Below are 13,907 nucleotides of genomic sequence, written 5' to 3' on the forward strand. Positions count from 1 at the left end.
GAGACCGTAATATCCATACAGCTAATGATCGTGAATTATTCAATGCATACAGTTTAAAATCACTTACAAAGTTTGTTGTAATAATAAACGTAGAAAGATAGATTTAATATTCTCCGCTTTTGAACACTATTAATCTAATTTAAAAAAGAAGAAAAGAAAGACTAGTTGTAATAAATAATTTAATAGTAAACCATAAACCACGTTTTAAACCTTATTAAAAAGAAAATTAACATTAAATACCGCAGGGTATATTATTGATAGCAAGTCTGTTTAAGTTATACACATGAAGAGGTCTGATTTCCTTGCCGAATGAAAAACGTTACCTGTTTGCCTGGCCTGCTTTCTAATACGTATTACGCAATACCCATGGTATACTCGAACAAAACAACATTTTCATTAGATCAAAAAGGTGTAAAAGAACAATTTTGTTCCCAGGATCCAGATCGAAATATTTACCGTTTTTGAGTTATAAAGCAAAAACTTTTAAGGGCCCAAGATCCCTAATCATAGGGGCCAGCCCCTTTTAAATAATATAATATGAAAGCCCTTGCAATTATGCACAACTTTTGTTCTACATGTCTTAACAAAATATTTCTAGTTTTCAAGATATAAAGGTAAATATGTCAAATTTTTTGCTGTTTTCCGCGTTCTAACTTTTGACCCCTCTCTAGCGCCATTTTTAATGCAAAAATCAAAAAACAAAAACCGATGTGCACAACTTCAATGCTTCCTCTTTTCAATTTCAAAGGGTTTTGTGCTCCAATTATAACCATTTCTGAGCCTTTGTCTGGAAATCGGAGGCATGCAAAATTCAATCAAAGGGGAATAACTCGTGAACAGAAGGTAATTTCCGAATTGTATTACGGTATTCTGACAGTGTTTTGTAAAGTCTAAAAGCTCTGAAAATTTGAACAAAATCTGTTTAAAAATGAGGAAGATATGAAGCGTCAAAGTTGGCGTCTAGGAAAAAAAAAAAAAAGAATAATCTTAATCATCACAATCAGTAGAAGGTCTTCCGTTGGAAACGGAAGACCTTAAAAAGAATAATAAGAATAATCTTAACCATCAGAATCAGTAGAAGGTCTTCCGTTGGAAACGGAAGACCTTAATTATCTTTAGCATAATACTTCAGTTAGTTTTAGTTTAAGCACTATTGAACAACTTTAGAAAATAAACAAAAGTCTTGTGCATGTAGAGAAAACGTCTTTTAATACTCGAAGAAACAGCACATTTGTTTACATCTCAAAGTCGATGCAATAAATTAGCTTGAAAATAATGAATTGTCCTGAAAAATTTACGAAGAGCTACATGTTTCCGGAATTTTTTACTTTAAATCATTTTAGGACGATCACAAATTTTATAATGCTCTGATTCTAAAAAAAATTTCAATTTATGAAATTTGACTGTGAGCCTGAGTTAAGACGTATTAATGTGTTAAAACTGCAGCTCATTAAAAACTGCACAGTATACTATACCATTAGAAAATGAATTGATACTGATCAAAGCTTTTTTAAAACCTTGACGAGTGGCAAATTAGGAAAAAAGGAATAAAATCTAAAAATGAAATAATTGAAAATGAATTTGCATTTCTCTGGTTTAGAAAATTGTGAGCATCTTTTTGGTAAATACTACAGGTTTAAAAGGCTAAAGCTGAATAGATAGATAGATGATTGAGAGAGAGAGAGAGAGAGAGATGTGTTCGTGTGTGTGTGTGTTTAAATAGTTTTAAGCTGATTAAAAAATGACTTGTTAAGAAAATAATCGGGATGCACAAAGTATATTTCGCTTCTTTCCAAAAAAGTCAGGTAAGCGTTTAAAAGAAGCAAACATATGAGGTGAAAGGGAATAGTTATCTTTAACGGCATCGTAAGTAAAGAAGAAAGCATTCCATGGCGTTGTGTGCGCACAAAGAGACACATTAACTTGATGGTAAAATAAACATGATTTGCGAGGAAGAATACAGAAAGAGTTTATGCCATTGTGTGAAATACTTTTCTATCGTGTAACTGTTTTTCAAGAATTTTTGACTCTGAAAAATATAAATGATATTTAAATTGCTGTATACTCACACTGATATGCTAATGTTGATAAATATCGTTCTGAGCATGGTGTAATATTGCTGCATTTTATGCTGAAATGCGGTTGTATCAATAGACCTTTAACATTAAACTCCGTGCAGAAACCTGTAAAATAAGTAAATAAGTTTATAGATTTTGGTCGTGTTTTTTGTATAAATAATTAAATCTCTCTTTTTCTTTTCATTCGAACGTATTTTTTTAAATGTGCATGATGATTTACTCACCATGAATGTAGTATGCTGGAGCACAGACCTCTACCAGAGAATCTTCTTCTTCATTCATCACACAATGATATTTGAATTCTGAAGAACTGGTGCAATTCTGTTTTTCAGCCAAGGCTTCACAATTTTTAATATTTGCGGCTTTCTCAACTTCTTCAGTTGTTGTTGGGCAATTACTAACGTATTGGATAGTTCTTTTTGACCACTGACATGATCGATCGACGCTCCAAACATTCTATATAATATGCATTCCTTTTATAAAAAAAATCAATTATCATGTGGTAAATCATGAATTCACTGGTGGGAGATAAATGTAAAAGTTGATTTTTACCAAAATATGTATTCATTATACAATCTAAGAGTGTAATGTGTAAACACAAATTACGCAATGAGTATTTTTTAATGTGAACAATTCCATAAGATGATAAATATAAAAATCACTGAATTTATATTAAGTATATATTAAATATTAAGGCATATACCTAAACAATGAAAAATTGTAGCAAAAGACCCCTGTGAAGGTACATTTTGTAGCCCTGTACATACTGTCGTCGGCGACATTATGTACTATAATGTATCGAGATGAGCTTTAATTTTTTTTTCTTATTGCAGAATGAGCGACAAAATTTACCTTACATATTGGCACTTACTGTGTAGGCAACGATGTATGCTGCAGAATATTGCATATATTGTCACCAAAAGTATTTTTTTTTTACCGAGATCAGAAAAAGAGAGTTATTCCTTGTTTTTCAAATTGAATTATATTTAAACATGTTAATTGTACCATTTCCTCTCTTCACTGTGTAATATAAACATTTTATTTTAAATGCTACATTAGATTAAAATGACAATGGAGTGTTAAAATTCTAGTGGAAAGTAATCTCATGGAAACTAAAGATGTAATTTTCGGTTTATAAACCATTTTTTGTTTACATTCACGAATATCTTTTGTATTTAAACATATTTTATTGAAACATAATCAATAGGATTGGACACAAGTTTTACCAACTTAGAATTGTCCTCTCCAACACAAACAAAAATACATATACATATACACGTGATGTACAACCAACAAATGTACAATACAAAAAAAGTGCAGGGAAATAAGAAAAGAGGGGGGGGGGTGCAAAGAAAGAAAGGAAAGGGGTTGTAATAGATACAGAATGGTTACGCTGGGTATTCATAAAAATCTTTTCGATTTTTTAATATATTTGTGTACGGCTTTAACTATGTTCATATTATTTTGTTGTCCCAAGTTTGAGTCCCCAAATCGAATTGTGTCAAGGTTTATTGTTCCTTTGTTATTTCTTATAGTGTGAAATAATTCTAATCTTATTTCAGCATAATTCTTACAATACAAAAAAAAGTGTTCAGTGTTTTCATTGGTATATCAATGAGTGTTATCTGAAGGCCTGACTTTGAACAGGTCTGACTTAAGGAGACTCACATTATGTCTCATTCTAGTTAGAATTGAGTTTATTTTCTTTTCACCAAAGGAAAAATATTTTGGGGCAGATTCACATTTAAGAAGTCTTTTTTTGAAAGCATTTACAGTTTCAAGGTTTCTGATTTCAGAGGGCAAGGCGTTCCATAATGATATTGTAGATGGAAAGAAGGAATTTTTTTAATAAGTTCGTTCTACATTTGGGTATAACAATATTATTACAATTTCGTAAATCATACTGGGTTATTTCTGAGACTTCAGGAGGTAATAGATTCGATAAATAGTCTGGCGCGAGATTATTTTAAACATTAAACATAACTTTCTCTTTTCTCGTCTATAAGCAAGTGTTTCCCATCCTGTTTCATAATATAAAGAGTTACGGAGGAGTAAATAGGAAGTCCAGTTACAATACGTGCAGCTTCTAATTGAAGTTTCTCTAGCCTTTCACCGTCAGCTGCAGAAATATTATCGCATACTTCTGATGCATATTCAAATAAGGGCCTAATAAATGTAGTATACATCTTTGTTAAGAAATCACGATTTAAAGATAATTTCAATTTTCTAAGAACTGCAATTTCTTTTGAAGCCTTTTTAATAATATTATCAATGTGCTTTGTCCATTTCCCAGAATTCGAAAACGTAAGTCCAAGATGACAGTGAGTAGAAGATGGAATGATTTCTTGACTGTCAAACTTAAAGCTTAGTTTGGATACTTCATCTTCACTACTGCCAAATATTAATATTTTGGTTTTTTCAGAATTAAATTTTACAAGCCAATTTTTTGACCATTGGTTAATTCTTTCTAGATCATGGTTAGTAAGTTTTTCTAAGTCCTTCAAGTTTTTAGATGTGTTTGACACAGATGTGTCATCTGCAAATAGTCTAGAGAGACCTGAGAGTCCACATGGTAGGTCATTTATATATACTAAAAAAAGTAAAGGCCCAAGAACAGAACCTTGGGGAACCCCTGCTTTCGTTCTTCCCACTGAAGAACTTGATGATTTGATTTTGACCTGCTGTGATCGACCAGTAAGATAATCATTTAACCAAGCAAGAACTTCACCCACAAACCCGTTTTTTTTTTCTAATTTGTATTTTAAGCCTTTCAACCAAACCGTATCGAATGCCTTACTGATATCACAAAAAGCAAAGCAGGTGACTTCTTTATTGTCTAAAGCAATACAAATGTTATGATAAATTTCTATTAACTGGGTGACTGTTGAATGTCTACGCATAAATCCAGCTTGTAGGTTATGTAACAGTTTATGTGATACTAAATGGTTATAGATGTATTTAAACATTACTCTTTCAAAGATTTTCCCCATACAACTCAACAAGGAAATTGGTCTGTAGTTTGATGGGTTTGATTTCTCTCCCTTTTTAAAGACAGGAATAACATTAGCATGTTTCCAAACACATGGAAATTTTTTAATACATCGACGTCGACATCTTCGCTATTTAGAATTTCATTCCAATTTGTTTCATTCATTTCATTTCTTAATTGATCAAAATTCGCACTTTTATACAGGAAGATCTTTCGGACATATGTATTTGGATCACTGTATCTAATTTGAGTATAATATAAGTTGCTTTGTGATCACTTATAGTTTTTTCGGTATCAATAGTTCCCGATTCAATACAATCAAGGGTATCTGTAATAAGTATGGGGTCAATGCAAGTTGATGTCGTATATGTCACTCTCGTTGGCTCGGTAATATAGTTTGTAAGATTATATGTCATAATTATATCACTAATATAGGTTGGAAGCTTCTTACTGAAGTCTATATTCCAATCCCCATTTAATACTAGATTATTAGATTCATCTAAAGCCCTTCCAATTGAGATTTCAAGCCTGTTCCAGAATTCAACCTTGGATGTTTCAGGTCTGTAAATAGCGCATAGAAAAACGCTTTTTGTTTTTAACTTAATTTCTACCCAAATTGTTTCATCTAACGCATTTTCAAGATCTCGCCGTCTCAGGGCTACTAAGCCTTCTCTTATATAAAGGAGAATTCCACCGCCATGACTAGTTCTATCTAATCTAAAGGGAGAATTGTACCCTTCAATTGTTAAATTCTCTGTATTTACAAGATCACTCAAATGAGTCTCGGTAAAGCATAAAATATCGTTCAATTCAAAGTAATTAGTTATTTTGTTTAATTTGTGTCGTATACTTCTACAGTTCAGATGAAATATTGATAGACCAGTATCGTTTAGCTCTGGACCAGGATTTTCCGCAATATCATTACATAACAAAAGCAAAGTCATAAGGAGAAGAATATATTGGATATTTAATATGTTTCTCCTAATCAAGTCGTGTACTTGGAAGAGGAAAAATATTACTTTTTTGTTAGTTTACCGTATTTTAAAATAAAAAATCTGTTTCTCCGAATGATTATCTTGTGACACATGGAGTAATAATTTCCAATCGCCGCACGATATGTCATTAGATCATTACCCATGATCTAGGACGTCAAATCTAAAGAAATAAAGACAGCTGATTCTCGTGCAGCGACGGTAGACAGGAATGTCGACTTCATTCATACAGCGTAACGCTTGAGTAACCAAAGCATAAAGAGGGGCTAAAGTGCAACAAAGAAGAGAAAAAATAGAGAGATAGTAAGAAACATAAAGCATTAACAAAGAGAATAGTTGAAGAATCGGGGGTAAGTGAGAAATTAGTAAAGACCCATAGCAATGCATGGGGTAGGTGAAGGTTTTAGGAAAGGGTAGGATAAATGTGTGTGTTCATATGAAATACAGGATTACGCATTATATACACAATCATACAATGTTAGTGTGTCAAGTGTAAATCGATAGGAGCTATAATCATATATTGGGGGAAATACACAAATCTAACTATTTAATGAGTCAAACCTCATCATCACTGCCATGGTCATCCTCGGGAAGAAAGCACAATACATCACTGTAATGTTTTATCAAAATCTTTGGTGACCCCACAGTTTTCTTAACAAATATTCGGCCATCGTTTGTCCAGTATGAATCAATTTTTCTATAATAACGGGCCTTGGCTAAAGCTTGAATAATTTCTTGTCTGGAGCGCGTAAGGTCCTCTGAAATGAATATTTTGCTTTGTTGATCTTGGTTCTTTAATTCTGATTTTGCCCTATAAATTCTGTTCTTAATTTTCCAATCATTAAAACGACAGATGATTTGAGCTTTGCCATTTCGAATGGATCCTATTATGTGGGACCTATTTATGTCATTACAAGTGATGGGGGGAGATAATTTCAGCTTTTCATTGCATATTCCCACCACAAGTTCGTCAGTTTTGTTGACTTCAGAAACATCCATCGTGACTCCATGGAATCTTAGCGAATTCCTTCTTCCATATTGCTCCAATTCTTCTAGCCCGAGTTCTAGTTTTTCTACTTCTGCGTTCAAAGTGTTGACTTCTGCTCTTAGTGTTTGATTTTCTGAGTTAAGGTTTTGGATCATAACATTCTGTGTGTCTATTTTTGACACAAGTCTGTTTTTATTGTTGTTAAATCATCAATGACAGTGTCGATTTTTGCAGTTAGTGGCTGTATAGACTGAGCTATAATTGTTCCGAGTTGTGGTAATAGGGCCGGAATAAAAGATGGTGCAGCTGTTTGAACGAAACCGGCACTGTTGATAGTAGCACGAATATCAATACACGAAACACAGAAACCTAGACAATTAAGCTATAACGCGCTTAATGAAATATACCCTTTGACAATTGGTGTTGTTTTTCAATGTTTTCCTTTTTTGATTTTGAAATACATGTAAAAATAATTTCAACCTGTCCAAATAAAGACGTTACGCTTTGAAAGTATTTTGGGGTAAACGTAGAATGTAGTTCTAAATTTTGCTATTATTTTTTTTCTTTTCTTTTTACTATTGAACCCTTTTTGGTCTAGAATTAGAGTAATGTAAGCATGTAAGATGATTGTTGCATGACATATGTGCCTGAAAAAAATCCATTCGTTGACCTTGAAATGAAAAGGCATGTCTAGTCCCACAAAAGAAGTGATAGCCGTTTAAATTCCTTAGTCGGTCGTGATGTCGGCAAGGCAGCTACATGTATGGCTCTTTGCAACAAGACAACTTAAATGCATTTACCTCTACCCAGCATATTTAGGATTTACAGCATATGGCACACTAAAATGCATTTGCTACTGGAGTGATTCGAACTTATGAAATGCAGAACTTAATTTATATTTCATATTCTAAAAAAAAAATAATACAATGCCTAAAATTTTCGAACATGCAAGACATGGCATGCCTACACAACATCATCAAAATCCACATTTTTCAGAAGTGTTATTCATTTTAAGTCCATTTTCGGTCTATCCTTTTAATTATTATTTTGAATTAATATATAATTTTCCCTCAGATTGAAATGTCAAATTTTCATGGGTTTAAAGGTGACATATGACAACCAGCTATATTTTTAGGTCCGATAGTTGACAATTAATATCTTTATATATGCCCGACGCGTTTACAGGGGGATTCGGAAAAAAAATAATAAAAAGCTTTCACTAAAAGCCGGCTGTTGTTTTTGTCATTTGTTACCATTGGAAATCACATTTCGTTTTTCTTTAAAGTTTAAGCACAATATTAACGGTTTTCGTTAAAACTGATGTAATCCATTTAAGAATTCTAAGTACTGTTGAAAAATAATGTGTGTAAATTAATATAATTGATACATGTCTTGTCAAGTGCATGTTGATCTCATTCTGCTCGACATTTACGTTTACTTATTTTTTTTTCTTAACTTTTGAAATTTAATGCTACAGAATATTTCTTTGAACTGTAAACAAAAAAAAATAGATAAATAAAAATATTATTTCAACAAAATGTTCCGCTTTCAAACACTATAATGTGTCTCAAAATATAGAATGTCGGAAAACGTTCTTATATACTCACGTGTAAACTGATGGACAGAAGTAGAAGAGTGTTCATATGTGTTACTATCTGCATCTTTTGCAAAGAATCCTGGAGCATTCCTCATTTAAGGAGACAATGAATTTGTCGCTTTTTATTAATTTCTGTCAAATCAAAGCAAATTCGATAATTGTTAAATGTTATTTCAATTACAGATCTCAAAGATATGTTTATAGGTATACGATTCATTTTTTTTTTAACTTATACGCAAAAGCAAACTAAAAGTAAATCAGGTGTAGGTGAAATGTGATTATTTTATAAATTAATTAAATGATATCAGGGATACCTTCATGACAATGAATTGGGAGGGATGTATGAAATTAACGTCGATAAAATACAGGAGTAGGTAATGATAGATCATGATGAAATCTAGATGTTTAAATACAAAAGTCAATCTACCTTACAGTCACTGATTCTTCATATGACTACCTTTGTACGTGTGTAACAATGGGATGCACATCATAATCTGAAAACAGACTTTTACAACATCTACAAATGTAATTAAGTATGAAATTCAACAGGTTACAGTATCCATATATGTAATCCACATGTCCTATATAATGCCCCATATGTATATATCCTTACAAGGTGAATTATAAAACGAAAGTAATTTTTTACTTTGTAATATTTTAACTTTTGTATCTGTTTCTTTTTCTTTACTATTGATTATACAGAATATATAACAAGGTCTCCTTCTAGTTTTGAAATCTTAAATTGTTTTGTTACAAAATCTCTGCAAATTATATATGTCAATTAAAGATACTTACTTGGTATATTTCTTAAAACATATCCGGCGGAGCGCATTGAAGTACATATCGTTTAAACCTACCTTAGCGGTTCGTTAAACTTAGCTTGATCAAAGTCCTGTAAAATGATTGCTTGAGATATTTAAATGTACATCGTATGTCAATATATATTTCTTGCCTAAAATGATATTTCAAACAAAAGTAAGATTTGTCTATTTTCAGTGTGAGAGTTTGAATCATTTTGTACAGAAACGTATTGCTTTTAGTCGAAAATATTTTTGCGACACATGAAGTCTTACATATGACATAATAAGTCGAAATAACGAGATAATATGTCGTAATAATGAGATACTGCACAATACATGTAATAAGTCGTATGAAGGAGAAACTTAGTTGTATGCAGGAGATACTGAGTTGAAAATACGAGTTACTAAGTCGAAATTACGAGATAATAAGTCGTAAATACGAGATAAAAAGTACGAGATAATAAGTCGTACAACGACATAATAAGTTGAACAAACGACTAATACCAATATAGCGGGTTTCCTTGGCGATTGTAAAATTTGACTTTTTGCTTTGCTAAAGGTATGCCAATAATTTTGGCGTAATTTTTTTCCGCAGACATAGGGTTCCAACACTTTGCAATATAACACTAAGAAGAACACTGACTATTTTAGCGATTAAAATTTTAGCGGACAACTACCAAAATGCCAAAATAAGCCAAAATTAACACCCCGCTAAAATAACCCGCTATACGTTAAGTCGTATGTTGAAGATACTTAGTCATACGAACGACATTATGTCTTAATAACGACGTATACGACATAATAAGTTATAATAGAAAGAAGTCTGAGATATATTTCTATGGCATGTCAAACGTTGCAATATTCGATCTTTTCCATTTGCATTGTATGATATTCCAGTTATTTCGTTCAATTTTTATTTGTATCGTATAATTTTTATTTGTATTCTATAATTTTCTATTTTTATTGCAAATTTTGTTTCATTTGTATTGTATATTTTTTTATTTGCATTCTATATTTTCCATTTGTATTGTAAAAAATCATTTGAGTTGTATATTTTTTTTTTTATTTGTATTCTATAATTTCCATTTGCATTGTATGATTTCTTATTTGTATTGTATCCGAGGATTGTTTATTTGTTTCCTTATGAAGGATTTCATTGGTTAAGTTTTAACCTGTCTTGTGTTGAAAACTGGGGAGATGTTAAGGGTGCTCAAGGTAAACTGGGCTCATATGTATTTGCGCGCATGTTAGAGGACGGTCATTTGATTCTGAAAAGGGAGCGATGGCAGATGGCAAATAAATAACCTGTCCTTAGAAATGTTCACTGTGAAAAACAAAATTGACCTTGACTGGTGGTACCTACCCCACCAACACCCCCAAAAAACGGAATTTTCGGGTTTGGGCAGATTTTCCTTTTTCTTTTTCTCCTTGTCTCGGGTCATATTGAAAATAAATATTCTCTTTTGCGAGAGAATGAATGTAAATATCGGATTAGACAAAATTACCCCACCCCCACCCCCGTCATCAGTTTGTGTTGTGCACCCAAAACAACTCCCTAGTTTTGAACATTTTACACACAAAAACTTGGCCAATGAAATCCTTCGTAACGAAATAAATAAACAATGCCTCGGATACAATACACATGAAAAATTATCACATACAAACAAGAAATTATCGCTTACAAATAAGAAATTATACAATGCAAATGAAAAATACAGAATACAAATAAAAAATTATACAATACAAATGATTATTTACAATACAAATGGAAAATATAGAATATAAACAAATCTCATACAATCCAAATGGAAAATTATAGAATTCCAAATGGAAAATTATAGAATCCAAATGGAAAATTATAGAATACGAATGGAAAAGATCAAATATTGCAACGTTTGACATTCCATATATTTCACAGTTTGATTTTTTTTTTTTTTTTTTTTTTTTTTTGGTACCGGAAGAAAAAAATTAATATTAACTTTTTTCTAATATTTTACATTTTTCCTCTTTCAGTTATATGTTGCTAGGCATGGGTTAGGAATTTTCTTATTACGAAATGTTAAGAATTTTTATAATTCATACATTCCTAGCATGAACAAGAATGCAAGAAAAGAGAATTTATTTTGGGGTGGGGGGATTACAGGCACTTGTTTCTAAAACAAATTTTAACCCACATATAATAATAACACAGGGTATCTCACACCATGAGAATTGCCTTCTAATTTCTGGCCGAATATGTTCCTGGATTTTGATTGGCTAAATATATTTTTCTAAGATTGCATCGAAAAGATAGTGTAATGTTTTATGGAAAATAAAACGTAAAAAAAATTGCTTTTTTTACGGTAACATTCAAACATTGGGAGTGAATTTTAAAACCAACTGTCTTTTAAATTTTGCCCTTTATCCGAGATGAGCACATGCATTCATGGCGTGAGACGAATTTTCCAGTCGGCGAGCAGAGGTATGACGCTGTTTTGTAGATAAAAGAAAACAAGCATTCTGAGAGTATTGCATTAGCAATACTAGTCCCCTACCGGCAAGTGAAATCTGGTTCCCGTTAAAAACTGAAAATGTAATACTTCCGTCAAAAATCAAGGAAGTGGAATGAAATGCAAACTTGATCTATGACTCATCAAGGTAAAGTCAAATAGCAAAAATCAGCTCAATATTTGCAAGCGTTTAGAGAAAAAAAAGTGCGGAAAACCTTGAAAAATTGAAAAGGTCGTTATTCCGAAAAGATCATTGAAGCGGAACGAAATGCAAACTTGATCTGTAAGTCATCAAGATACACTCACATACCAAAAAATCAGCTCAATATCTGCAAACGTTTAGAAAAAAAGAAGTGCGGAAAACCAAGTGGGACAGACTGACTGACAGACAGAGGGACAGACTCACAAACGGACAGCCAGACAGACAGACAAACAGACGGACTATAGGTGAAAAATTTTATTATGAAAACAATAATATTTTTTAATGTGGGGTAGAAAATATACAAATATGGACTCAATGTAGGTCAATATGCATTTATAATGACCCAGGATGATAGCTATTGACCGAAGATACACGGAGTATATCGACCGAGGGCGCTAGCCCGAGGTCGATATTCTCCATGTATCTGAGGTCAATATCTGTCATCCTGGGTCAATATAAATGCATATTGACCGTGCATTGAGTCCATATTTATTATATGATATAATTTCCCTAATTTATTAGTTCAATGTATATCCTCCTAATGTTTACAGAGATAGTGATATGCTGTTGTTGTTAACCATAAATAAGTTGAATGAAAATGTTTCAGAATTTATTGAATTTTACTTCCAAAACTAACAACCAGAGTTTCCTTTCATTGAGCAACAGTCCTCATAATGTATAACAGAAATCATATTAATAATTAACAATAACAATAATTGTAAATCTATCACAACATGAATAACAAATATATATATATTAAAAATTGAAATCACATATGCTGCAACACCTGGGCCGAGTCAGAGCTTGAAAGGTAGTCACATTTTTATCAAGTCAGCATCAGATATTGGTGGGTGGTGGTCTATTATTCTAACTATATGGTAGCCTGCCCCTGCCTCTTCAATTTCATTGTCATCCCTATTTTTTGTTAAAAAATAAATAAAATTTTCAATCCTCTAAATATATCTCATAAACAAATACCAAAACGAGTATGCTCAATGACTAGATAATTCGTGAAATTAATATAAGCTGATAATATATCTGAAAATCGGGAGTCCTACCTTTAAAAAAACTTGTTTTACTCTCGGAATAGAGGTCCCTTGATAATGTCAACGTCTGGTCGAATAGATTGCAGAAATCTCTGTATATCCTGACGATATGGTAAGAGAGTGTTTTTTTTTTTTTTTTTTTTTTTTTTTTTTTTTTTTTTTTTTTGGTTGTACATTTCCCCTTTGTTATTCCGAAGTTCAACATAAAATCGCCGCAGCAGACAATCAAGTTGTTCACACGTTAGGCCTTCAAATTGAATCAAATTCTGCACTGATTTGTTTAGAAAGTAAGTATTCCCGAAAAATGTTAACAGATATCCTTGTTAATCGTTTCGTATTCTCAGCCTCAGAGTTCTTCACTATATCTTTTAAATCTTCCTCACTACAACTCGCAAACTTCACTTGCGAGCTTTCGTATCTTTCGGCCCCATATTTGATCGAAGCGAAAGTGAAAACGAGACAGCTCGTGCGAGTCAATATTCGCTTTCAGCGGTCATTATCAAAAAATAATGACTTCATATTGACCAATCAGATTACCGGATTTCACAAAGTTATATAATATTAATGAATAAATCAATAAAAACATATAATTTCAGAAATTCTTTGACCATCGAAAAAGATTTTGAGTAATTAAATGTATATAAATGAAAGACTTCACACGTGAAAAATCTATTTAGTTATTTCAAGTTTACTCATTTGTATTTGTGTCTGTGAGGTTAATGTCGT

This window comes from Saccostrea echinata, unplaced genomic scaffold (genome assembly GCF_033153115.1).
Source record: "Saccostrea echinata isolate AGI-Se365-2 ecotype Australia unplaced genomic scaffold, CSIRO_AGI_Sech_v1 ptg000039l, whole genome shotgun sequence".
NCBI classification, from domain to species: domain Eukaryota; kingdom Metazoa; phylum Mollusca; class Bivalvia; order Ostreida; family Ostreidae; genus Saccostrea; species Saccostrea echinata.